Source organism: Chlorocebus sabaeus, chromosome 9 (genome assembly GCF_047675955.1).
Source record: "Chlorocebus sabaeus isolate Y175 chromosome 9, mChlSab1.0.hap1, whole genome shotgun sequence".
NCBI classification, from domain to species: Eukaryota; Metazoa; Chordata; class Mammalia; order Primates; family Cercopithecidae; genus Chlorocebus; species Chlorocebus sabaeus.
The window spans coordinates 22225629-22251466 of record NC_132912.1 but is presented as its reverse complement, the minus strand read 5'-3'; the positions used below and the strand labels follow the sequence as shown (position 1 = coordinate 22251466).

General features: G+C 38.1%; 1 non-coding gene across 1 annotated transcript; it reads left to right on the top strand.

Moving 5' to 3' along the window:
• The first annotated feature begins 21469 nt into the window (after window positions 1–21469).
• TRNAN-GUU (transfer RNA asparagine (anticodon GUU)) lies at window positions 21470–21543 on the top strand. Its single transcript has one exon. It is a non-coding gene; the product is annotated as a tRNA-Asn (tRNA).
• The last annotated feature ends 4295 nt before the right edge of the window (window positions 21544–25838 follow it).

Genomic DNA, 25838 nt, shown 5'->3' with positions numbered 1-25838 from the left:
TTTAAAAAATGTGTTAGAGAAGTATTCTTCAAAAAAAAAAATCTTAGAATGTTTCCTTTAAAAATTACCTTTGTTGGTTTTTCATTAACTGCCATTGATTAAAATTAGGTTATAAACCTATCTTAATTTCAGACTGTTTCTTTATGAAAGAAAGGAGAAAGTAAATAGGTGTTGGCAAGAACTAAACCAATGCAACTAGGCCCTATTGAGAGCCTAAATCTGTAAATTGGTATCCTTAAAAAACATTAATCAAATTGAGGTTGGTACAGGTAGTTCTCTGCCTCAAACAGCTGATTTTTAAAAGTCTTATAAAACAGGTTAAAATGTGTTTTTAGTCTAGGTTCCTACTTCTTTCTTATGCATTTCTCCTGGTAGATAAATAAACGAATCTAACTTGATGAGTAGGTAGATTTTTCTCCAGATGAACTTCCTAAAAATGGGCAAAGTTAGGGAAGTGATTAATACCCTTCAGTTTAATTGGAATGATTCAGTGCTTATACCCAGTTAATCCTATTAAGATGCTATTTCCTGCTCAGGGGGATAAATTAAGCACAACTCAGATTGTTTTAGATGGACAACTTGGTATATATTCTAAGCAATGGGGGCTGGAAAAAAGTATCACTTCTCCGAAAAATATACATTGTGTACCAGTAATGTTCAAAGTATAGATCCCTTCTTTTGCCCACACACAAATTCAGTTTCATATCAATTACAAAGTTAAATAAGAAAAACAGAATTAAAAAAATATTGAAAGGCCAGGCGCAGTGGCTCACGTCTGTAATCCCAGCACTTTGGGAGGCCAAGGCGGGTGGATCACGAGGTCAGGAGATTGAGACCATCTTGACCAACATGGTGAAACCCCGTCTCTACTAAAAATACAAAAATTAGCTGGGTGTGGTGGCGCATGCCTGTAATCCCAGCTACTCGGGAGGCTGAGGCAGGAGAATCGCTTGAACTCGGGAGGCAGAGATTGCAGTGAGCTGAGATCACGCCACTGCACTCTAGCCTGGCGACAGAGTTATCTCTGTAACTCTCCATCTCAAAAAACAAAAATAAAAAAAATTGAAAGGAAGTATAGAATGTGTAGTATGAAAGGATTTCTTAAAACATTGAAATGCACAATCCATTAAGGAAATGGTAAATTGGATGACAGTCATGCTCCAAATAATGATATGTCAGTCAATTAATAGTAGTCCTATAAGACTACAATATTGTGTATTTACTGTACCTTTTCTGCATTTAGCTGTGTCTAATTTTACAAATACTATTGTGTTATAATTGCCTACAGTATTCAATACAGTCACATGCTGTACAGGTTTGCAGCCTAGGAGCAATAGGTTTGTACCATATACAAACCATCTAGGTTTGTATAATTACACTCTATGATGTTAGCATGACAAAATTGCCTATGGACCTATTTCTCAGAATATGTCCCTGTAGTTGAGTGCCATGTGACTGTATATAAAAATTTTAAAAAATACTTTTTATATGACAAAAGATATAAAATGTTACAAGATAAACTGAGAAGATATTTTCAAGGCATGTACTTGGTGAAGGATTAATATTCAAAGTGTATAAATAACTTATATAGAAATAATTTACTAATTCATGTATAAAGAATTTCATAAATAAAAGATGTGGGCCAGGATATATACATGTGAAGTGAAAGTATAGTACTATTAATAGGATGAATACATATCAACTTCAAAAAATGTAATTTCCTTTGGGATAGAAAGAAAGAAGGAGGGGGAATAGGAAGAGGCCCCAGGGGGCAACAATCTTTTTTTTGTTGTTTTTTTATACAGAGTCTTGCTTTTGTCCCCCAGGCTTGAGTGCAATGACTTGATCTCAGCTCACTGCAACCTCCGCCTCCCGGGTTCAAACGATTCTCCTGCCTCTGCCTCCCAAGTAGCCAATTAAGGCGCCTGCCACCATGCCCGGCTAATTTTTGTATTTTTTAGTAGAGACAGGGTTTCACCATGTTAGCCAGGCTGGTCTCGAACTCTTGACCTCAGTTGATCCACCCGCCTCGGCCTCCAAAAGTGCTGGGATTATAGGCATGAGCCATTGTGCCCTGCCCACCACAATTGTTTATAAAAAGATCAGAGGCAACTATGGGAAGATGTTAACACATTTTGTTCTTTGTAGATTTTTAAAAGCTTGTTATACTTTATTTAAAAATCTCTAACATCAATTCCTAGTCTAAAGAATGAACAAATGACACATTTCTTTTCCTTCGTCAGTAATAATCTCGTAAGATGGTGTTCACGTGATTTTCTTTGATGGCAAAGAAAACACCATTCCCCAATGTTTTTCCTGGGCAGTGTTTGAATATTATGTGATACTTACAGCAGAGATTTTCCTAGTTTGGCGTCTCTCTGGTGTAAGCTTGTTTTCTGAGTAGATTTAAATGAGAACAGAAACATATTTGAAACTATCACTAGGTATGAGAGCATTTATTCTCTTATAATGAAATCGTGAAATATGTTTTTAAAAAGTGAGCAAACAAAAACCTCCACACCATTATAGAAACACCTGTTAAAAAAAACTGTTGAATAATTTGAGGCCTAGTGTGTAATAGTTATTATTCAAGTGTGTCTAATTTGTTGTGCTAAGTGTCAGGAGTTGGTGTTGTGGAAGGATATATGAGATCTCATTTTCTCCTTTTATATGGCAGGAGTTTATACAGTATTTACATCTGTCATTGATACTTTTTATGAACAGAAGTTTTGTTTGCTTATTACTTCCACAGGGATTATTCATATGGAGCACTGGAAAGATGTAACCTTTCATTTACTTTGATACCTTGTGTTTATTTTAGGTCGACAAGCATCATGAAGCCAAGTGGTTACTGTTTTGCTTATTTCGTGTGAACTGAGTGAGCCAAGTTTGCATACCAAGTGATTCTCATGGTGGACAATACCAGTGTGATTATACCAAATGCATTGCTTCTGATGCATCACTCTTTGGGCATGTATAGACCCTGCTGATTTCTGCCAAAGCACTCTTCTTAAAGTTCCAAAACATTATCCAAAAACCTCTATGGCCCCCTATTGCCAACAAAATTAAAGCCTTTCTCTTCATTGGCATTAGAAGCCCCTGTAACCTCATTGCTTTTCCATTTCCAGCCTCTTTCCAATACTACCAAACAAACTCTGTATCCTGCAGCCACCAAACTGTACTAGTTGTAATATGTTCACTAAGAACAGTGGTCTCTCATTTGTCTCTCTTTTCTCTCTTCTTATATCAATTAGAATGTAACAGACAACCCAGCTAACACAGAGGCTCATTTTTCTTATGTGACAAGAAGTCTGTAGATAAAGAGTTGCTAGTGTTTTCTTGGGGGTTCAGTGATATCAGCTCTGTGATTCAGTAGACCTTCATATCATAGTTGCAAAATGGCTGCCATAGTAAGTACAAACACCACACTGACTTCTGAGTGATAAGGCAGCAGAAAAAAAATGTGTTATTGGTGAGTCTTACTCACGTCAAGGAAGTATAATATTTTCCAAAATGCCCCACCAAAGGATTTCCTCTTACATCATATTAGCCAGAACTGGGACATATTATCACCCTTTATCTGGGGTACAGGCCCACATTTCCACATCAAAGGGAATTTGCTCAATGCCTAAATAAAACTGGAATTCAGTTAAGCAAAGAAGAAATAGAGGAATGGTTTTTGGGGTAGGCAGTAAACACTGTCAGCTACATCTCTCTGAAAGCCATCACTCCCTTAAAATATCTTTGAGTAATGTCATCAGTGACTTCTGAACTTTTTCATCCAATGGACAGTGTTTATTTTCTAACTTACTTGAACTTTTTGTGGGGCTTAGCCACACCCTTTTTGAAATTTATGTGTTCATCAAATACCCACTCATCACTTACTATGTATTAGTCACTCTGCTGGGCTAAGAGAATGAAAAAATGAATCATGCATGGTCCTGAACCTTCACAAGTTTATAGCCTAGTGGGGCGGACAGGTGAATATATAAGTGCAAAAAAAATGTTATAGATACTGTGATAAAATTATGTGGGCCGGGCGCAGTGGCTCATGCCTGTAATCCCAGCACTTTGTGAAGCTGAAGCGGGTGGATCACCTGGGGTCAGTATTTTGAGACTAGCCTGGCCAACATGGTGAAACCCCATCTTTACTAAAAAAATAACAAAAATTAGCTGGGTGTGGTGGCAGGCACCTGTAATCCCAGCGAATGGGGATTATCGCTTGAACCCAGGAGGTGGAGATTGTAGTGAGCTGAGATCGCGCCATTGCACTCCAGCCTGGGCAACAAGAGTGAAACTTTTTCTCTAAATAAATAAGTAAATAAATATTATGTTTTGTGGGTCTTTTTTTTTTTTTTTTGGACAGGGTCTTACTCTGTCACCCAGGCTGGAGTGCAGTGGAACAATTATAGCTCAGTATAACCTTGGCCTCTCTGGCTGAAGCAATCCTCCTGCCTAAGCCTCCTGAGTAGTTGGGACTATGCAGGCTAATTATTTTATCTTTTATAGAAATGGTGTTTTGCTAAGTTGGCCAGTAGTCAAGCGACCTTCCCAAACTGACTTCCCAACGTGCTGGGATTACAGGCATGAGACACCATGCCAGGCTTAGAATGATGAATGAGATAAAATGAGGCACAAAGAAAGGAGCAGCCATTTCTGGATCTCAGGTGCGATCTCTCTTTTCAGGGAAGGACAGGGGTGATACAGCCATTAACAAAAGCAATCTCACTTTCCTGGTTGGTTGTCTCTTTGCCTCCTCCCCTGGAATAATACAGACCTCTATAGAAAATCACAAGCAGGGTAGGGATAAGGGAGCTGGCCTCCTCCCTTCCCTTGGCCTGACAAATATGCATGGAATTCCTAGGAATGTTCAACCTTTTTTTTTTTTTTAACTTCATATTAGAATCCAGCTCATATGGAATCCATGTAGAATCCAACTCAAACAGAATCCACCAGGCATGAGAATTCTGGAATGCCCTTCCTGATTTATTTACTTCATCTGTGTTCCATGAAGGGCACCGGGTCTCACACCTAGACTTGGGAGCTCCAGGTCTTTACTGTCTTAGGTTTCAGGTCCTAACTACTCAGGATGGCAAGAAGGACGTATTTGGGGAGATCCAAGCCTGTCTGCTTGGCTGTAGCGTAGGACTGGGGGGAAAAGAAAGGCACAGTAAGGATCAAAACAAGGCTGTTGCAGTAGATAAAGATGAGTTCATGCCAATGTAGGAGGCTTGAAGATATTTGGTAGGTCATAGGTTCCCAAACTTTCCAGCTCACTGCATCTGTATCATCTCCGTAATTTGTTCATGGTGCCCTCAGCCAGAAGAAATCATTCAATTCCATTCATTAAGTAGGTAAGTCTAAACAACACATTAGTGGTCATTTGTGTGGTGTTTGATAGACGGGGCTGTATTGCTCTCAAACATTTAAAATATCCCATGGCAATCTTGTGAGTTTGTTCCCTGTGCTGTCCCAGGGTGACTTGATGTGCGATTTGAGAACCATGGCATAGGTCATGAAAGATTTTCATCTGCTGAATGAAATATTTGATTTTGTATTTGAGAAAGCTCCACCTTTCTGTAGATTGGAGTAAAGGCATGGTGGGAGGTAAGGAGACCATGAGTTCATAGTAGTCATTTAGGAGAGAAGTGATGGGGATATAAAATGAGACATACTAATGAGCATGCTGCTGGATCTAAAATACGTTACTGAGGTAGAATGGAGAGGAGGATTTCCTTATCAATTGGTTTTTGGAGAGAAAGAGATAGGATGATTCCTAGACTGAAGGCTTGGGTTAAAAAGGGTATATGATAGCAGACACGTAGAAAAAATATATCTTTGGGAGAAAGAGTAACATTTTTTGGCATGCTGAATTTGAGATATGTGTAAGGATGAGATGGATATAGGGCATTGGAGCTCAGGAGCAGATCTGAAAAATAAATATAAGTTAATAAATTATGAATATATAGATTGGGCTGACAACATAAGAGTAGATGAAATGGCTCAGGGTGAGTGTGTGGAATAGAAAGAAGCCTGCCCATATGTGATGGTCAATTTTATGTGTCAACTTGACTGAGCCACATGCTGCCCAGGTATATGGTTGGACATTATTTCTGGGTGTGTTTGTGAGGGTGTTTCTAGAAGACATTTACATTTGGATTGGTGAACTGAACAAAGCAAATGACCCTCCCTAGTGTGAGTGGGCACCAACCAATCCTTCGAGGGCCTGAATTGAACAAAAACGGGGAGGGACATTGAATTCATTATCGGTGTGATTGAGCTGGGACATTGGTCTTCTTTTATCCTTGACGGTCTTGGTTCCCAGTTCTTCAGCCGAGACTGGGAACCACACCATTAGCTTTCTGGCTCTCAGGCCTTCCAACTACATCGTTGGCTTTCCTGGGTCTCCAGCTTGCAGACAGCAGACTGTGGGACTTTTTCCTTATAATAATATTTTCTTTCAATTTTAATTTTAATTTTTGTAGAGATGAGGTCTCACTATGTTGCCCAGGCTGATCTTGAGCTCCTGGCCTCAAGCAATCCTCCTGCCTTAGCCTTCCAGAGCACTGGGATTACAGGCATGAGACACCATGATTGCTCTGGATTCCTTATAATAAATATTATAATGAATACATCATGTTTAGAGAGCCAACAAAGGGCAGGGTCCTGCCTAGGAGACAGAGCCAGGACACATATCATGAAGCTTGTGTAAGGTGATATATTTTGGGTGGAGCCAAGACTCTTCCCCTACTGTTGTTCTGTTCAACAGAGACCCTGGGTCTTTCTTTTTTCTTTCGTGGTGGCGCCCCCTGGATAGAGCCTCAGAGAGGCAGCATCACAAAGAGCTATGCAAGGAATTGGTTCTGCAGTGGAGACAGTGCAGGGCAAAGTGTGGGGGATTGCGGGGAGAAGGAGCGGGTAGGCGAGAGGTGGTAGCACACAGTGAGAGGATTCTGTGCCATGCCAGTTCAGCCTGTGTTCAAAGCAGCTGTTCTTTCTGGGCTTCCAAGAGAGGAGCACCATTTTTATGCCCACGTTGTAAGAAACAATGAAGTATGTACTGGTTAACAGTATCAAATGCAATGCAGTGATTAAATAAGGAGTGGAGAAGATCTATGGAATCTTACAATTTGAAGGGCCCTGGTGACTTATGTAAATACCTTTTTTTGCAATAGAGCAAGTCAGAACCCTAAGGATCTCAGGGTATAACAAGGGAGACAGCCACGTAAAAACAAAACAAAACAATGCACTGTGATAAGGTGTAAGGTTTAATATAAGGTGGGATAACTTTCTCTCACCTCTCTTATTCACTAGCCACTTCCTATCAGCAACTGTCACTGGTAGGGTGGTTTCTGATGCTCTGAAATGTCCAGGTGCGCTGGCTTCCAGCCTAGCTCCTCTCCTTCCTCTGCGTGTTCTTCCTGAGCAATTTCATCCAATTTAGGATTCTAACTAGCACCTGTAGACCAGTGATTTCTCAATCTGTATTTCTAGTTTACTGACTTACTGAGCTTGAGTTTGGCATTTCGAACAATGGGCATAGTACCGGGCACAAGGAGGTCCTCAGTAAATGTCTACTAATTCATTTAAAAGTTGATCCTAACAACATAAACTGATGATGTGGGAGTAAATTTGGATATCAAGTAAACTGAAGTTTACACAGCAAGTAAGGAAATACTTCCCAATAGATTTGACATAAAATTTCAATACTTTTTTTTTTTTTTTTTTTTTTTTTTTTAAAGACAGGGTCTTGCTGTGTCACCCAGGCTAGAGTGCACTGATGTAATCAAGGCTCTCTGCTGCAGCCTCTAACCCCTGGGCTCCAGAGATCCTCCTGCCTCAGCTTCCTGAGCAGCTGGGACTACAAGTGCAGTCCATTATACCCAGCTAATTTTTGTTTTGTTTTTTTTTTGAGATAGGGTCTCCCACTGTTGCCCAGACTGGAGTGCAGTGGTGTGATCCTGGCTCACTGCAGCCTTGATCCCCTGGGCTCAAGTGATCCTCTCACCTCAGCCCCCTCGAATAGCTGAGGCTACATGCACACACCACCATAGGTGGCTAATTTTTGTATTTTTTAATAGAGATGGGATTTCACCATGTTGCCCAGGCTAGTCTTGAACTCCTGGACTCAAGCAGTCTGCCCATGTAGGCCTTCCAAAGTGCTAGGATAATAGGCATGAGCCACCATGCCCAGCCTGCCCAGCTAATTTTTAAATTTTTTGTAGAGATGGAGTTCTGCTATGTTGCCCAGGCTGGTCTTGAACTTCTAGCGTTAAGTGATCCTTCTGCCTTGGCCTCCCAAAGTGCTGAGATGACAGTCATGAGCTGCTGTGCTGGGCCTAAAACCTCAGTAATTAACTGGAAAGCAGATGAGAGTTTCACTATGGAAATTGGGTTAGGTGCAGCTAATCACAGTGAAGAATGGATTAAACACGGATTTACAAATCAGAATCCAGGTTCTGCTGTTAACTTTGGGAAATTCAGCTAATTCTCTGTGTCTTCATTTCCATGCTAGTAATGCTTTCTTTTAAAATGTGTTTATGGTTATTAAGATGTAATTCACATACCATAAAATTTATCCATTTAAAGTGTACAAGTCAGTATATTTACAGACTCATATAACCATCATCATGAATTCCAGCATGTTTTCATCACCCTAAAAAACACCCTCATGCCCTAATTCCCCATTCCCCATTACCCCAGTTTCTGGCTACTGCTTTCTATCTCTATGTATTTACTATACTGTACATTTCATATTAGTGGCATCATATAATATATGGTCTTTTGTGTCTGGCTGCTTTCTCTTAAGCATAATGTTTAACCATAAAAAAAGTTAGCATAATGTTTTCAAGATTCATCCATCTTATAGCATGTGTCAATACTTCATTCCTTTTTATGGCTAAATAATATTCCATTAATTGGATGTATCAAATTTTGTTTATTCATCCATTGATGGACATTTGCATTGTTTCCACTTTTTTGTTATTATGAATTATGCTGCTATGGACAGTACGGTATGTCCTGCATGGACATTACAGAAACTTTTCTGTGTGGCCGTATGATGACTCAATGTTTGACATCTTGAGGAGCTACCAATTGGTTTTTTGAGTGGTTGCATCACTCTGTATTCCCACCAGCAATGTATAAGAGTTCCAATTTATCCATGTCCTGGCCAACACTAGTTATTGTCCATCTTTTTTATAATTGCCATCCTCATTGGTATGAAGAGATACCTCATTGTGATTTGATTTACACTTCCCTAATGACTAATGATATTGAGCGTTTTTTTTTTTTTTTTTTTTTTATGTGCTTATTTGCCATTTATATATCTTCCTTAGAGGAATGTCTACAAATCCTTTTCCCATTTAAAAACTGATTATTTTTCTTTTTATTGTTGCATTTTAAGAGTATGTATTCTGGATGTTAGAACCATATCAGATATATGATTTGCAAATATTTTCTTCAATTCTGTTGGTTTGTATTTTCACTTTCTTGTTAGTATATTTTGAAGCATAAAAGTTTTTAATTTTGGTGATGTTCATGTCCAATTTATTTTTTCTTTTGTTGGTTGTGTTTTTGGTGTCATATCTAAAAGAATCCATTACTCAATCCAAGATCACAAAAATTAAGGTCTGTATTTTTTCTAAGAGTTTTATGGCTTTAGGTTTTACATTTGGGTTTTTGATCCATTTTGAGTTAATTTTTGTATATGGTGTGAGTTAGGGATCCAATTTCATTCTTTGCATGTGGACATGTAGTTGTCCCAGCACCATTTGTTGAAAAGACTCCTCTTTTCCTCTTGAATTGTCTTAGTGCTCTTGCTGAAATCGATTAGCCATAGATGTAGTGACTCCCAATTCTATTCCATTGAACAATACGTTCATGCTTATTCTAGTACCACAACTATAATCCCAGAATGAAAAGGTGAATTGCATAGTAGAAATTTATATTCTCAAATTACTTCATAACTCAAAAGACTTGTGGGCAATTCAGTTCTGGGTTTTCTTTCATATCTCTTTGGAAAAAAAGTCTCTGCCTCAACCCCATCTGAAATAACTAAATTGTATGCATAAACCTAAATTTAAATACTCACCTGCAGGGCTCTTTTATAGAATTCTACTTATGTTGATGATGTGGGCTTTGGCAATCTCTTTTTCACTGTATTCTATGAAATAGCTTAAAAAGTCAATTATGAATTGAAGCATTCAATTATTAGAATGCATAATACTAGTCTAATTTAAAAGTTAGTCTTCAATTTCATGCAAAAGCCTTCAAATTATTAATTTTAGAAAAAATATGTATTTGTTATATCTTGTAGATTTAGACAAAGGATTTAAAATTCCTCTACTTTAAATGCAAGGATTCCCATAATGAAAAATCTCTTGACTCTAAGGCCATGGCATCTCGTAATTCAATTTATTGTCTTTGTGTTTTGGTTACTGACACTCTTAATTTTACAAATGTTTTAAAAATATTATCTAGATAAGGAGATATGGTAGTATGATGAAGCTCTCATGAAGGGGAAAAGTGGTTCTCTTGGAAATGCCATAGACAGTTGTATTTGGTTCTTTAGCTGATAAGAAAATATTTTTTCTCTAAGTAAACAATCACAAACTCTTTTCTGGTTTTGCCAAAGGGAAGCCTGTGGCACAATGTTTCTATTGAAGTCACTTGCTGAATTATACCCTCTGTCAACTCTGAAAGGATTTTTGATCTTTGCGATTATTTAGACAGTGCTAAATTTATGAAAATTTTCTGTTTCCTATGTCTTATTGGTCATGCTTAGGAACTGTTTTGTGAGAGGCAACCCAGGATAAGAGGAGGAACACTTGGCTAAAGGTTGATATACCCCAGTGGCTTCCTGTGAGTCTCAGTTTTGCATATTCAGAAATACAGGTTTATCAGCTTACCAAGAGGTAAACAGGTATGAAAAACCTGGGTTTTCATAACCAAATGTAAAAGGAGTTGGTTTTCAAACCACAAAACTCAATGACCGTTCATTGAGGGCTCCTTCTCACCAGAGAATAAGAATCAATTTTATACAATAGTTGTTCTCCTTTCTGATGGGTATTTCTCAGGAGATGAAACAGCAGATTAGAAATATCTGGTGAATATGTACCTGGAATATGAGAGAGAGAGAAAGAGATACAGTTAGGGAATTTTAAAATAAAACATTTAATTATTATTTCAAGAATATTACTATTTCAATAATTGGGACTATTCTTACTGTATGAAGTTGAGGAGTACTGAGAAGTTCTGCTTCTGTCAAACTCATGATCAGCATCACACACCTCTTTGTGGTTGTTGTAGCCTCCTTTTTCATTTTGCCATTGTTTCAGGTTGACGTTGCAGTATCCAGTTTGCTAAATGTGTTCAATGGAGGTAGCAAAGGTGCCTAACCTGAATTTAATCATGAGAGAACACCAGACAACCTGATGTTTAGGGACATTCTACAAAATAACTGGCCTGTGCTCCTCAGAAATGTCAACATCATGATAATAAATAAGAGAGATATAGAGAGAAAGAGATACCTAGGAATTGTTATAGATTAAAGAAGACCGAAGGACATGACAACAAAATGCAAATCATGGTCCTGGATTATTTTTATTTTTATTTTTATTTTTTTTAACAAAGGAACTCATGGGAACAACTGGTGAAATCTGAAGGTCTATAGTTGGGACCGGGACCTCATTCTAATAGTGTTGTATCCATGTCAAGATCCTAACTTTAGGCCAGGCATGGTGGCTCACACCTATAATCCCAGCACTTTGGGAGGCTGAGGCAGGTGGATCACTTGAGGTCAGGAGTTCAAGACCAACCCCATCTCTACTAAAAATACAAAAGCATTAGGTAGGCATGGTGGTGCACACCTGGAATCCCAGCTACTTGGGAGGATGAGACAGAAGAATCACTTGAACCCGGGAGGCGGAGTTTGCAGTGAGCCAAGATCATGCCATTGCACTCCAGCTTGGGCAACAAAGCAAGACTTTGTCTCAAAAAAAAAAAAAAAAAAAAAAAAAGATCCTTACTTCGATAATTGTACTGTGGTTATGTAAAATAATACATTAATTTAGAAAACACACTGAAGTATTCAGAGGATATCATGTCTGCAATTTGCTCTCAAACAGATCATGAAAAAAGCACCCAAATATATAAAGCAAATACTATGAGACTTCAAGGGAGAGATAGGTTGCAATACAGTAATAGTAGGGGATTTCAACACCCAACTTTCAGTGATGGACACATTATCAGACAAAAACAGTCAACAAAGAAACATCAGGCTTAAACTGCACCAAAGACCAAATGAACCTAACAGACATTTGTAGAACATGTCATCCGACAGCTACAGATTACACATTCTTCTTATCAATACATGGAGCTTTCTCCAGGATAGTTCATATGTTTGTCCATAAAACAAATCTGAACAAATTTCTAAGAATTGAAATTATATCAAGTATCTTTTCTGACTACAATGAAATAAAACTAGAAGTCAAAAACAGGAAGAACTTTGAAAACTCTACAAATACATGAAAATGAACGTGCTCCTGAATAACCAATGAGTCAACGAAGAAGTTAAAAAGGAAATTAAAAAACTTTTTGAGACAAATGAAAATGGAATCACAATATACCAGAGCCTATAGAAAACAGCAAAAGCAGTTCTGCGTGTATTTATAATATAAACACCTTCATCAAAAAAAACTGAAAGATCTCAAACAAACAATCTAACCTTGCATTTCAAGGAATTAGAAAAACAAGAACAAACTAAACATAAAATTAGTAGAAGGAAAAAGGTAACAAAGATTAGATCAGAAATAAACAAGATAGAGATTAAAAAACACAATACAAAGGATCATTGAAATAAAGTTGCTTTTTTGAAAAGATAAACAAAATCAATAAACCTTTATCTAGACTAGGAAAAAAAAGAGGAGACTCAAATAAATAAAATCAGAGATGAAAAAGGAGATATTACAACTGATACCACAGAAATACAAAAGGATCATGAGACTTATAAACAACTATAAAGCAAAAATGGGAAAATCTAAAAGAAATGGATAAATTCCTGGACACATACAACCTATCAAGATTTAATCATGAAGAAACAGAAAATCTGAATGGACCAATAGATCTAAACATTTCTATTTCTTCCTGAATACATTTGAAGAATAATGATTGAATCATTGAATCTACCAAGATTGAACCATGAAGATCCAATAGCACGTTGGTCTCGTTATTAGACCAGCAAGTAACAAGACTGAATCAGTAATAAAAAGTCTCTTATCAAAAAGTCTCCCTCAAAGCCCAGGACCTGATGCCTTCACTGCTGAATTCTACCAAATACTTAAGAAACTAATACCATGCGGGTATGGTGGCTCACGCCTGTAATCCCAGAACTTTGGGAGGCTGAGGCCGGCGGATCACTTGAGATCAGGAGTTCGAGACCAACCTGACCAACATGGTGAAACCGTGTCTCTACTAAAAATACAAAAACTTAGCTGGGCATGGTGGTGGGTGCCTTTAATCCCAGCTACTCGAGAGACTGAGGCAGGAGAATCACTTGAACCCAGGAGGCGGAGGTTGCAGTGAATCGAGATCATGCCGTTGCACTCCTGCCTGGGAGACAGAGTGAAACTCCTGCTAAAAAAAAAAAAAAAAGAAAAGAAACAGAAACTAATACCAACCTTTTCAAACTGTTCCAAAAATTGAAGAGGTTGGAATTCTCCCAAACTTATTTTGTGAGAACAACATTACCTGACACCAAAACCAGAAAAGGACAGACACAAATAAAGGAAACTACAAGCCAATCTCCCTGATGAACATAGATGCAGAAATCCTCAACAAAATATTAGCTAACCAAATCCAACAGTTCATTAAAAAGATCAGAACAGATCAGAAAAAAAAGATCGTACATATTGAGAAAGAAAGACAAAAGAGTAAAGACAGCGTTTAGGGAATTTGGTTGAATTCTTTGTACTATTCTTACAACTTTTAAGCCTGAAATTTTGTCAAAATTAACACATTTGAAATGAATGGAAGATTTTTAAAGTTTCAAAATTGTTTAAAAATATTTAACTATACAGTACAGGAGAGTTATTCTGTAATTAAAAAAAAAAATAGAGACAGTATGGGCCCGTGGTTTAGAGAGAAGTCTAGAGAAGGATGCCTGGGTTTGATTCCTTGCTCTGTCACTAGCTGTGTGATCATGAGTAAGTTACTTTAACTTCTAAATTTCCTTACCTGTAAAAGAGGGATAATAATACTGAAATCTACCTCATAAGGTTGTTATGAAATTTAAATGAGTAAATATTTGAAAATGACTTTCAACAGTGTCTAACATAAAGTGTTGTATAAAGTGTTTGTTAAAGTTTTTTTTTTTTTTTTTTTTTTTTACAAATAACTGATTTGGCTTTTTATTAGTCTTTTCTTTGGCCAACTTGGGATTCTTAAAGTTTTCCTTGATAAACTCTTGTGCTAATTTTTTGGTCTGCTTCATATTAGGAACCTGTAAACTGTTTTCTTTTCTTTTCTTTCTTTTTTTTTTTGAGACAGAGTTGGTTTGTTGCCGAGGCTGGAGTGCAGTGGCACGATCTTGGCTCACTGCAACCTCCGCCTCCCAGGTTCAAGTGATTCTCCTGCCTCAGCCTCCTGAGCAGCTGGGATTACAGGCATGCGCTACCATACCTGGCTAATTTTTGTATTTTTAGTAGAGACAGGGTTTCGTCATGTTGGCCAGGCTGTTCTCAAACTCCTGACCTCAGGTGATCAGCCCGCCTCGGCTCCCAAAGTGCTGGGATTACAGGCATGAGCCACCACGCCTGGCCGACTGCAATGGTTTTTCATAAAAAAATACTTAATATAGTTCTTCTATTTTCACGTATCAATTTTCAATTATCCAACACATTTATGATTGACTAACTCAAATGCTACAGTAAGTTTAAAGATGGATAATGTTTCTGACCTCAAGGAGTACACAAATTAGAAGGGGGAATTAAGCACAGAAATGGTTATAATGTGAGATTTGGAGAAGTAAAAAGTGGGAGAGGGTTTACAAGAATGAAAGACATCTAGATGGTGAGAGCAGGAAAGGTTTCATAGAGGATGAGGTACCTTGGGCTACTTATTTGAAGTTTAAACAAATTTAAAGTTAAAATGTAAACCATTGTAAGCCATCGTTTCCTTATCCATAAAACAGACATAACATAGTACCTGTCTTACAGAGTAGATGAGAGAAAAATGATGCCTATGTCATATTTAGCATAGGGTCTAACAGTAAATGTGCATTATACATGCTATCTATCATGCTGTATTCTTTTTGGTACACATTTGTTGGAATTTAGGTTATGGCAGGGAAACAGGCACATGGAATGTATTGGATTAATATTGAGTGGTGTGAATGGGGGTGAGAAAGAGAGGACAAAGTTAAAGTTGAGAGACATTGCAAAGGTTGAATCCATGCAACTGACCACAGATAAGAAATAAAAGAAGAGGAAACTTGGGCTGCTAGATGAGTAATCATGACCTGAAAGAGCCACAGGGAAAATAAACCAACTTTTTCTATACCCCATAAATTCCGGGCACTGGGTGAGTACTTGATTCCTGTGATTTCATATTTTAAAATCATCCTTTTGGTGGAATCATACTGTAAATACACAAGGGCAGTTGCTATTTACACTATTCTAAGGTGAATCATTCCATAATTCTACAAAAATTTTTTTTTCAAATATGGGTTTTATATCAAGTTTGCTTAAAATCTAGATCAGCACCTATATCTATAAATCCCAAAGATAATGTTTCTATGTTTTCAGAATTATAATGATGCAACAACTGTTTGTTGAATGAACAGTACGCTGAGTACCAACATTTTACTAGGAACAATTGTCTTCATGAGTTAGTTGCCTTTAATTCAAGGTAGCGAGGAGGGAGCCATTTCTGGGGCATTTGGTCTATACCCCCCATACCTGAAATTTTACTGGAATTGTGGAAATGGAGAACACTGTTTTCATCTTTTTTTTTTTTTCTCTGAGATGAGGTCTTGCTCTGTCACCTAGGCTGGAGTGCAGTGGCACAATCTTGTCTCACTGAAACCCCCATCTCCCTGGGCTCAAGGGATCCTCCCACCTCAGCCTCCAGAGTAGCTGGGACTACAAGCATGCACTACCACACCCGGCTAACTTTTTGCATTTTTGGTAAAGAAGGGGTTTCACCATGTTGTCCAGGATGGTTTCATCCTTATATCATGCCCTCTATGCCACTGCCGGGAACACCTGGAGACCACTAGGAAGTGTGTGATGCTGTCTGGTGGCTTTTCCTGAATAACTCATCTTTACGTTAATGCAAGAGGCTTAGATTCTTTTCTTTAATCAAAATTGTACCTTGTGATTGAAGTACGATTTTTTTTTCTTTCATTTATTTTAAACAGAACTATTCATCTTTAACTTTGTTTTAGAGACAGGGGCTTTTTCTGTTGCCCAGGCTGGAGTGCAGTGGTATGGTCATAGCTCACTGTAACCTCAAACTCCTGAGCTCAAGCCAGCGTTTTGCCTCAACCTCCCAAGTAGCTAAGACTACAGGCACATGCCACCAAACCCAGCTAATTTTATTATTATTATTATTATTATTATTATTATTATTTAGTACAGACAGGGTCTTGCTGTGTTGTCCAGGTTGGTCTTGAACCCCTGGCCTCAAACAGTCTTCCCACCTTGGCCTCCCAAAACCCTGGATTATAAGTGTGAGTCACCATGTCTGGCCTGAGTTTAAAAATTTTAAATGGCATATTTGTCTAACATTTTAGAGGTGAAAAAACATAAATCCACATGTTATTTTCTAATAGGCCTATTAATTAGGTAGGGCAAATATTATTAATTTTATAGAGGAGGAGATAAAGGAGCACTTACCCTGAATCACGCAATATTTAGTACTCTTCCTCCTCCATCTGCCTACCTTGTTGAGTTCATTCCATACTGTTTTCTTCTCCCCTGCGTCTCTGAGTTCCTCAGTGGATTGCTTGACCAGCCTATTCCCTACCCACAGTCCCTGGCAGTCACAGCTGAGGAGTCAAGTCTTCCTTGGGCACCTACTTACTTTATTATTTTGAAGCAAATGGCAAGAGGATATTTGTATCTATTCTAAAATTTTTAATGTTGAGTTTTAATAGATGAGTTCAGAAAGATAGGCAAGACTGCCAATTTATCAGCATTTTTACTGTATAGATTGAATAGCAAAGAACTGTTGCCTCAAGTTGCTTCTGTAAACACATCATGGAAAATTGAAGACCATGGCTCCCTTGCTAATAGCACTGCAGTCAGGAGATGGAAAATGTGATACAACTTGGCCAGTTTACTGAGATAACCATAAGGTCTTTCAGCAGAAGTTTCCCCAGTATACCGAAGAAAGTTAAAGTTCTTCTCCTTCTCACCCCTCCACCCCCCAACCATTTCTAGCTAGATCCAAGATTCTATTGGTCTGGACCCAGATGAAATCATTGATACTGTTTGCAAATAACACTCTTCTACTAAAAGATCTGCAGTGATTAAAATTTTAGCTCTGCATTATTAAAGCTATAAAAATGGTTTGAAAGTATTTCCATATACAAAAGAGAGGTTCATGAAGTAAAAAAACAAAAAAAAAATTAAATTTTTGTTAGAACCCACCAGGCAGAATATTGGTGCATTATTTTGCCCCATTTAAGAGATAATTATCTGAATAATTTCACAAGATTTTCAAACTAAGTGATACAACTTTAAAAAATAATAAAAAAGAAATATGCTAATATACCTTAATACTGATTGCCTTTTTTTTTTTTTTGAGATAAGGTATTGCTCTCTCTGTCACCCAGGCTGGAGTGCAGTGGCATAATCACAGCTGACTGCAGCTGCAACCTCAACTTCTGCCTTGGCCTCTCAGGTAGCTAGGACTCAAGTGATCCTCCTGCCTTGGCCTCTCAGGTAGCTAGGACTCAAGTGATCCTCCTGCCTTGGCCTCTCAGGTAGCTAGGACTCAAGTGATCCCCCTGCCTTGGCCTCTCAGGTAGCTAGGACTCAAGTGATCCTCCTGCCTTGGCCTCTCAGGTAGCTAGGACTCAAGTGATCCTCCTGCCTTGGCCTCTCAGGTAGCTAGGACTCAAGTGATCCTCCTGCCTTGGCTTCTCAGGTAGCTAGGACTCAAGTGATCCTCCTGCCTTGGCCTCTCAGGTAGCTAGGACTACAGGTACACACCACCACACCCAGCTAATTTTTGAATTTTTTCTAAAGATGGGGTCTTCCTATGTTGCCCCAGCTGGTCTTCAAGTCCTGATCTCAAGCTATCCTCCCACCTCAGCCTCTCAAAATGCTGGAATTACAGTTGTGAGCTACCATGCCCAGTCGAATGCTAGTTTCTGTGATGCTGCTTTTGGCTTGTTAAACATAACTGACCTTAGTCCTCCAGTTTTGTATGAGAAGAATACTTTTGGTGAGTAGAAAACATTTTAAGCTTGAGGCTGGTTGGAAGGGTTCGATTTACTTTTACTTATAAATCAGTTGTAAAATATGACTTGCATTTGTTTTGAGAATTAATTTCATAGTTCTCCTCTTGCTCTTAGTAACATCTCTGTAGTGTTGTCTTTTAACTTATTTCTTGGTGCCACCATCTTCCATTTATTGGGGTGACTTCTGTAACTCACTTGATTAAAAAAAAAAAATTCCAAACTTTTTTTTTTCTTTTTTTTGAGATGGAGTTTTGCTCTTGTCGCCCAGACTGGAGTGCAATGGTGCGATCTTGGCTCACTGCAACCTCTACTTTCTGGGTTCAAGCGATTCTCCTGCCTCAGCCTCTCGAGTAGCTGGGATTGCAGGCGCCTGTCACCACGCCTGGCTAATTTTGTATTTTTAGTAGAGACGGAGCTTCACCATGTTGGCCAGGCTGGTCTCAAACTCCAGACCTCGGGTGATCCGCCAGCCTCAGCCTCCCAAAGTGCTGGGATTACAGGCGTGAACCACTGTACCTGGCTATTAAAAAAAAAAAATTCTAACTGGATTTTTTGTTTTTAACAATTCGGTCACCATACTTCTGAAATACAGAAACGAAGACGAATTCACGTCATGCACAATCGTGCTAATGGCAGTCCTGTGAGTTGCCTATGCTGTTGGGATGAAGCTGGAAGAATATTATCTGAAAGCCTTGGATTCATCATATCTGGAAGGTCTATAGATCAGTGTGGTCCATTGTGGCTTGCCTGTTAAGACAGGTGAATCCTATTTGCACAGATGTTCTTGCTTTTCTCTCTTCCTCTCCAGGAAGAAAATAAAATATATATGCCCATTAATCTGCACAGATGAGCCCCATTGATAGAGCATATTCTTGGGAAAAGTAAATTTGCAATTCAGTTGTGTATAATATACAAAAAAGGGGACAAAATGCCCAGTCCATTTTACTTTTAGCAATTATAAAGACCCAAGTGCTAATGAAGCTATAGGACTCATTTATCTTGGGTTATCTTAAAATTGAGAAAAGATAATGTATGTTTCTAAAATTAATCCAGTGGGCTTAGTTTGGCTTTAAAAACTGAACATAAATATTATGGCCTCAGATGAGATAATCACAAAGATTTAGATGACACTGTATTCTTCTCCCTTATTTTTGTTAGTGGTCATTCTGCATAAAAGCTGTGTTTGATATATACCATTGGAATAAAATGTTCAGAGTCCATTCAATATTTTAAATATTTATATGCTCCTTTGAAGTAGTTTCAAGTGGAGAGGGAAAAAAAGGCAGAGCTAAGTAACCGTGGAAACAGCCATTTTATGTAAAATGTTAAAAACTACACAAGCAGGCTTGAAGACAGTTTTAAAACCAATAGTGGTACTTATATAGACAATTTTTTAGCCTAGAATGAGTTAATATTCCTGAGTTAGTTTTCCTTATCACCTGTCTCTCATTATCTCTCTTTTTAGAAGTCAAATGCTAGTATGATGACTGAAGTGAGGAAAAGATATTGAAGCTGAAGAGATTTACATGAGTAGAACCGTTCCTAATACTACTTTAAACAGAAGAATAAACATTGAATGAAAGGGCAGTGAGGTACACCAGTTGCAGTCTGTTCTAACTGGATAGTCACAAAAACAATAGAGGAAAGGACACTCAGTTTGGTGTTGGGAGAAGAAAAGCCAGTACCTGATAGTTTTAGCAGGTACATAAAATATTACCAAGTAGAAAGCAGCATCGTCTAATGAAATGAGACTTCTCATACGCTCTGTAGAAGCATTTCCTAGATTGTTTTTTCAAATTCAAAAATTTCAAGTGCACTTCCAAAAGTTTGTTGAAAGTGGCGTGGTGCAGCTTGGCGTGAATTCACAGCTGTTTAACATCTCAACGCTTTCAGAGAACTCGGCTGCTAATTGGTTCCAAAGCCAATTTAAGTTGTCTTATCACGCAACGGGAACTCAAAATGCTGATTGGACTAAGACGCGTCGCTTACAACGTCTATAAATCATGATAGCGATTGTTCTTGGAGGGATTCTGTACAGAGCAATTTACTGACTGTTAAAAATTTAAACATCACGTTCTCAAGTGGAAACTCGCAATTATTTGAGGAGAGAAGAAGGGAGAAAAAGAGCGTTCGGAACTTAGAAGAGTACGTTAAAAGGCACCAGGAAACATTCACACAAAGGGAACGATTTTCGTTTAAGTATTTATAGGAATGGAACATGTTTGCCTGCAGTGTTTCTGTGCTAAAAATTTTCAGGAGTTAGTTATAGATCATTCCTTTTTCTTCTTTAACTTCTCTTTCCTCAAATCGGGTTTTAATTATCCTTCGAGATGTGTGTTTTAAGTGGTATGTCTTCGATGTGGGTGTGTAAGCTAATTCCAGGGAGGAGGGCAGATTTAGCAATAAACTACAACGCACTGGAACTAAGGAATGTTCCTGTACCTTTTTTCCCCTGATGTTTCTTTCCAGTAACAAAATGTTAGTGTGAAATCATTGTACTGTATTTAGTACAAAACAAATAGGGATTTCATTTATGCCTTTAATAATACCTGAAAATAAAAATAAAGCAGGCAAATAAATACAATTCAGATGACCTTGGGAATACTACACAAGTAAATCACGAGAGATTAGCGAGCGAAGCACTGGACAAATTGTTTGAAACAAAGGGAAAGTTTTTCAGCTCACAAGATGAAAGCTTTGATTTCCTCATAAAAGAAAACTGTTAAGAAATAATTATTTTCCTGAAATACAACGTTCCAAATGGGAATTGGCGAGGGGAAGCAACAGTATTTTAACACATTTTGCAATCTGCAGTGCTGTTTGATTTTGTTGCATAATTTTTCGATATGCTTAAAAGGTGGAAAATAGAATTAAGAGGGTTGGAAACATGAAATGAAACATTTTGGTTCTGATAGTACCAATCGGAAAGCAGAAAGGAACAGCCGCATACTGCCTTTATTATTCTTCATAAAGGCTGTGGCAGAAGGGGCAGGCAGCATGGGAGTCTCTGTGGCGCAATCGGTTAGCGCGTTCGGCTGTTAACCGAAAGGTTGGTGGTTCGAGCCCACCCAGGGACGCGCTCTCGTTTTACGAGCTGGTCGCGGGAAGTTTTGTAGAAATCGAGTTCAGGCCTCCGGGCTAAGCTGGGGTGGATTTCCAGGGACCAAGCAGAGAAACCACCCACCCTCACACCGCGCGGCCAGCCGGCGAGCCCTTCGGTTTCGTCCTGTGCCGAGCGGCCTCCTCTACCCCGCTGTCCTCTCCTGGCTGCAGGTGAGCGCGGCCAGCCCTTCCCCAGGGTAGTCGCAGGGATCTAGGCCTCGCCAGGGTCCCGGAGCGGGGACGCGCGCGGGCCCGTTTGCCGCGCGCGACCGCCTCTCCAGTTCTGCGCGTCCCCGGAGGCCCGAGCGTACACGGGGAACGCGGCCCGGGCTGCTCTTGCTCGGCTTCGGGACGCCTGAAATGTCACGGGGCCACCGCAATGCATGCATTTCAACAGTGTCAAGTTCGAGCTGCAAACTGAAAACTCTCACATTTTGTTGGAGCATGGCCGCCCTTTTGTCTGTTCCCTGTCAGCGTAAACATCTCCGTCTGCGACTTAAACATTAATTGTTCCTGGTATTAATGCCTACAGAAATAATTTTTGTTGCAGTAAATCTTTCATGTGGACAATATTGTAAGAATATATATTATATTCACTTTTTCTACTAAAACGCTTGAATTTATTAGAGAATAGAATAAGCCTGCAACACTTCCCATCGATACAGAAAAGGAGAAAAACCTCTTAAAATAGTATGATTGTTAAACTTAAAAAAAAGGATGAGAAAGATTAAAAGTGAAGCTGCTACATAATTTGCTTCAACTTTCTACTTTCAACGTCCCCTACTTTTATTTCCGCAAATGCAAAACCCTCTCAAAATAGTTTCCTTTTATTTTATTACTTTGAGAAATAATCCTAGTTTCATCATAACAATTATTGTCTTGGTTTGGACTACAGAAAGTTGAAAGAGAGTTTTGAAGAAAAGTGTAAGAACTAGTACAAATGATTCCTGTGGATATATTGTTTTATATTCTTCGTTATATTTCAGCTCAGTTGACATATTAATAAAGGCTAATTTTACTGAGCGCTTTCATGGAGAAAGGTATGTAATCTTCATAAGCCTTCCAGGTCCTATTACTGCCATTGTACAGATGAGGCAACTGAGGCACAGTGCCACTGAGTAATCAGCTGAGTAATTTGCTTGAAGTCACAGTGAGTTTGGAACCTGGGTAGTCAGGCCCATGCCCAAGCTCCTCCCTGCTGTACTGCCTGCTTGGAAGTTCCTTCCTCTAAAATACAGCTACCTAATTAGTTAATTTAAAACCAAAATGATACTTGAATTGGTTTTTATGAAGTTTCGTTAATATTTTGCTCCAAATCTCGTAAAGGGAGTAAAATAAAAACCAACACAGCATTTATGGCGTGCTAAAGGGCATTGTTAAATTATGCATTCATTGGGCTGGTCAATTTTATTCAAATGAAGGCTGTGTGTGAACATGAAGTCTTCCTGGGGAATGTGTCTTAGGGAAACAATTTGTTAGCATTTAGGTACAGAAGGCAAGATGAGAGAGAGAGGCAGGCAAAATCTGGAAGGAGATAGATTCAGGCCATGGAGTCTAGAAACTAAGGATTCTTTGACCCCAAGCTAATGTTTGGGAATTGGGACATCCACGGAGACCCCTGTTTCGGGACACTTTTGTGAGATAGTACCAGAATTTGTACTTGACTAGGGGCCTAGGTGGCAGTTTAAAATTCGATCTTCAATTTCTAAGTACATTCTATTTCATCCTATTTTGGGTATTAAGATGATTTAGAGACCAGAAAATGAAGGAGAATTAAACGGGAATGGAGGTGCCGCGCTGAGTGCAAAACTCCCCTCTAATGTAAGCAGAAGCAGTTGCTGTTATTATGTGGACAAGTGCTTAGGCCATTTCCTTGGCTCTTGCAGGCAGGTAAGATACGTAAGCCCCAGTGTGGGTGGCTGACACCGGTAGTCTCAGTACTTTTTTGAGGCCAAGGCAGGAGGATTACTTGAGCCCAGGAGTTAGAGACCAGACTGGGCAACAGAATGAGATTCCATGTCTACACAAAATAAAACATTAACCCAGCATTGTGACCACTTCATTGCACTCCAGCATGGGTCACAGAGCAAGACCCTATCTCAAGAAACAAAAAAAGGTAGGTGGGCAACAATTTGGAAGAATTGCGTAAATATTTATAATTGCATTGGCTTTATAAAATTTCAATGTGTCATGGTTGTAGATGTTGCAATAAATGCTATTTCTGAGGAGTATCTTTTTGTCCTTAATTTCTTGGCTCTGTAATGCCAGCCAAACCCAGATATATGTCAAGATCATTTAAAGTTTTAATTAAAGGCTGAATAGCATTTAAAACGCTATATTGTATATTTGAGTATGTAAATATGTTCCTAATATTGCTAATAGAGTTGTACACTTAAACTGCATATACAAAATCGAGGGAAATTCACTGAAGTAACATAATAAAAGGTGAACCAATTGCTATGATTTAAATATAAAAACTCATTAGAGAATGTACTATTCATCTAATTTAGGAAAGGACAAAACAGATGATAGATAAAAATTAAAGATCTGTCACAAAAATCATAGAAATCATTCATTTAAAGTATTTTTATAATGCAAGTGTTTCTTTAGAACATAATGCAGGCTAGGAGGAAGCCACATGGTTTAACATGTCTCTGCTTTCATTTCTAACACTTATGTCTGATGTCATGCAATGCAAAGTTTAGGAAAAAAAGCCTGAAGAAACTGAACTGCTCTGTTTCTGCATGCATAATACATGATAATGAATAATGCAAATATGAACTTTTATTTCTCTGAATTTTGATGGACACAGGGCCTAAAATGTTCTTCAATTTATAGCTACAATTGAAAACAGCAATGAATTGAGGGTAGAATAAGCTATAATACATTTAACCAGAAAATAGTTAAAGCACTTGAAACATTTTAAATAGGTAAGAATGTTAATTTTATCAACTGTATTATTTCATTTTAAGTCCTCGGTGTTGATCCCTTTTGGTAATGTCAGTGTATTCTGTGTTTTTACTTGTTGAAAATAAGCTTTGAGCTTACAGGAACAGGGTGAGAATAAACTATGTTTATAGATCACACCAAATACTTAAATCTTAAGTTATTTTTAAAGCCTACATATTTAAGAAAAATCTCAATATTTTAATTGTCTGAAATATGAATGAAAAGGAAACTTTTTGATTAAGCATAAATACATATAGAAATGTACACGAATTATTGAGTATAACTGAATACATTTTTATAAAGTTAACACATCTTTGTAAACAGCTCTCAACATCCCAGAACTCCGCTTTATGTTTTTTTTTTACCAGTCACCAAAATATAAGTTTTAAACTGTAAACATACAGATTATTAGGTTAAAATGTGAATTTTTAAGTTGTCATTGATCAGTATTGAAAAATAAATTTACGACTAAATCTTGTGTCTTAGTCTGCTCTGCTCAGCCTACAATAAAAAAACACCACAGACTGGGTGGGTTAAACAACAGATACAATTTATTTCTCACAGTTCTAAAGGCTGAAAAGTCTGAGATCAAAGTGCCAGCAAGGTAGGTTTTATTCTGCTGACTCTTCTCTTGGCCTGTAGGAAGCTGCCATCTTGCTGTGTGCTCATGTGACCCCTTTTTTGTGCATGTACCTAGGAGAGGAATTTCTAGCTCTCTGATATTCTACTCATAAGGACACTAATCCAATCATGAGAGCCACAGCCTCATCACCTTACGTAACACTAATTACTTCTCCAAAGCCCCATCTCCAGCTTCTGTCACATTGGGAATTAGGGCTTCAGAATATATGTTTTGGGGAGGACAGAAACATTCAATCCTTAACACCGTATCAGAGGAATACTTACAGATGAAGATTAGAAAAAATAATAGAAATTAGAAATCAATTTTCCATGCCTACTCGCTTATGACCTAACCATCTATGATAGACTTGGTAAGAAAAAAATGGTGGTATTAAGGCAGGAAATATGAGAAATTTGCTATTTACTTGAAGGGTTTAATTTTGTCTATAAACAAATAAAAAGTGCTCTTATCCCTTTCCATCAAAGATACAAAACAAAAACAACCTTTTAGAAATTATTATGGCATTTAAATTAATTCAGTTTTATTTTTGGAAATAAAGTGTAAATTTTAAAACCAAGATGAGACTTGATCTTCAGAGTTGCTGTAAGATAACTCAATAATTTCCCAGATAATATAACCAAAAATCTTAAGAATTTTAATCTAGAGTTCTATATTGGAGGAAAAAAATTAGTTGTCCTG